This window comes from Mandrillus leucophaeus, unplaced genomic scaffold (assembly GCF_000951045.1).
Source record: "Mandrillus leucophaeus isolate KB7577 unplaced genomic scaffold, Mleu.le_1.0 Scaffold628, whole genome shotgun sequence".
NCBI classification, from domain to species: Eukaryota; Metazoa; Chordata; class Mammalia; order Primates; family Cercopithecidae; genus Mandrillus; species Mandrillus leucophaeus.
The window spans coordinates 607,335-610,077 of NW_012106786.1; the positions used below are offsets into that span (position 1 = coordinate 607,335).

A 2,743-nucleotide genomic window follows, 5' to 3' on the forward strand; every position below is an offset into this window, starting at 1 on the left:
GTACCCCAGCTTTAACTTCTGGTTCAGAGAATCCTAACAACTTACATTGTCACCAGCAAGTTCTTTGACTACCTGAGCAAATCTCACCTTAAATCAATTCTCACCTGACATTAGCTGCTCAGCTTTCCGCTGACACATTGATTCCAGGAGACTCCTTGAGTTCTGTGTGTTCAACTGGCCTCCGGTGGCCCCATTATTATTTTCTGCCAGGTGAAGGTCAGTCACCTGCACACAGATCTCATCACTCAACGATATGCTGCAGCTGGAATCAAACAAAGGCAAGCTGTTAGTGAACACATAAAACATTTCCCCATTATACAGCAACTCAAAAAAGGTTTTGATTTCTTTTGCTAGCAATTTTAGAAAATTAATCATGCAAACCACTGTATCATTCTCTTGGAGAATAATCAAGCCAAGATTTTCAACCATCTCAGTGGTCCATTGAAAAATTTTCATATCTATTTAAAATCAAAACCAGAGAGAATTCAGGTTAATGTACTTCTTCTTCTTCTTGTTGTTGTTGTTGTTTTTTGAAAGAGAGTCTCGCTCTGTCACAGGATGAAGTGCAGTGGCTTGATCTCGGCTGACCGCAACCTCTGAATTCTTGGTTCAAGCGATTCTCCTGCTTCAGCTTCCTGAGTCGCTGGAATTACAGGCACACGCCACCACCCCCAGCGAATAATTTGTAGTTTTAGTAGAGACGGGTTTCACCATGCTTGCCAGAATGGTCTCGATCTCCTGACCTTGTGATCTGCCTGCCTCAGCCTCCCAAAGTGCTGGGATTACAGGTGTGAGCCACAGAACCTGGCCTAATGTACTGTTTATTTAAAGGTCTAAGGATCTTTAAATAATTTTCCATGGATCATATTTTTATTACATTTTAAAATCATTTATAGTTTGCTTTCACACATATTCTCCCTCACTTGATCCTCACAACCGCCCTGGGAAGCAGGTTGGAGACAGAGTAGGGGCCTGTTAGGAGACAGATTTACACAATGCATAAGAAAGCTCACTGTGAGCCAGGTGAGGAAGGGAGCCTTGGAGAATCATGAATGCAGTATCTATGTCTATATTCCCAGCCCAGCTACAAAGCCTGAAATTCATTAGGTATTTAAGAGATAGCTGCTAAATTATTGCCTAGGGGTGCTCAGTTGAAGAAGCACAATTGGGACTAACAGTCAAGCTTCCTGACTCCTAGCCCAATACTTTTACAAACACGCCACCTATTTTTCTATATCCGATAGAAAGTATAGTGCTTAAGTTGTACATAATGTTAATTCACTTTCAATACAGGTCAATCAGGATTAACTGTCAGTAGCTTTTGTGACAAACTTAGTAAACTAGAAAGTTGAACCTTTCAGTGTTCCCATTCTCATGTCACATGCTATTTCAGTTTTGAAATAAAAATCCTTCCACATGAAACTTTCTCCATCAAAATGACAGAGAAGTGAAAATAGATACAAGAAGAAAGCAAAACATTAATTTCAACATCGATTTGTCTAAAAGTATACATCGATTTTGCTTTAAAAGTATAACCACCAAGACATTTTTAGGAAGATACATTCTTTTTGAAGTGTTAGAAACCATAATAACTATTCTTAATTTTAAGTCCTAAATGACCAGTATGTGTATTAGTAGATAACTGGACACAGTGTAAAGTCAGAAGGGTGACTGAGTGTGGCAGAAAGGGCAGTATGTCCAGCAACTGCAGATGGATAAATGACAATGAGTCCAGATAATGGATTCTGATACAACCATTCAAATAATGCTTATAAGTACTTGATAACATCGGGAAAAGCTTAAGATACAGTGTTTTAGAAAAAAGGAAAGGTGACAAAAATAGATGGAAAGCATGACTTCAATCTTGCATCCAGATGCTTCCACTTTATCCTTTTTGTTTGGTTGTTTATCTGTTTGTTTTGAGACAGGGTCTCACTCTGTCGACCAGGCTGGAGTACAGTGGCATCATGAACTCAGCTCACTGCAGCCTCTATTTCCTGGGCTCAAGCAAAGCTCCCACCCCGGCCTCCTAAGTACCTGGGACTACAGGTATGTGCCACCATGCCCAACTAACTTTTTGTATTATTAGTAGAGATGGGGTTTTGCCCTGTTGCCCAGTCTGGTCTCAAACTCCTGAGCTCAAGTGATCTGCCTGCTTCGGCCTCCTAAACTGCTGGGATTATAGGTGTGAGCCACCACCTCTACTTTATACTTTCTTGTTGAAGTAGACTGTATTACTGATGCCCCACCCGCACCCTCTTTTTGGATATCTGGCCCCTCCTCGAGTCTCTGGAAAGGGCAGCACTACACATCCAGGGACAACTAGGGAACTCTCACCCCCACTGCTAGGCAGATCAGATTCTCTCTCCTGCTCATTGGCAATGACACAGAGAGTTTTCAACAGATTTTTTGCAGAGGAGCATCTGTATGGAAAGGTCCAGTAACACCGGGACCAGGGGTACTGCCAGGGCAAGCCAAAGCCTCAGAGGCTGGAGGAGCCTGGAGCACATGCTGAATGTTCATCTGCAGAGCAGAGCACAAGCATGGAGCACAAGTCCAGAGTGAAGGCATGCAGGAGAGGAAAATCACCTCCCAGCCCAGGCAGGCCTTCCATGGTGTGGTCATATTTTGAGTTTTGCACTTAGATGTCTGTGAGGTTGCCTGTTGTATTCTTAATACAAATCCCACTTAAGCCAGCCTAGAATAGGTCAAGATAAATGTAATGACTTGACTTGGCTGGAGT

The 2,743-nt window shown here is 42.4% G+C and overlaps 1 pseudogene; it reads right to left on the bottom strand.

The window, feature by feature from the left end:
- LOC105554117 overlaps window positions 1-2,743 on the bottom strand; it is an 18,951-nt pseudogene that overhangs the window by 2,233 nt on the left and 13,975 nt on the right.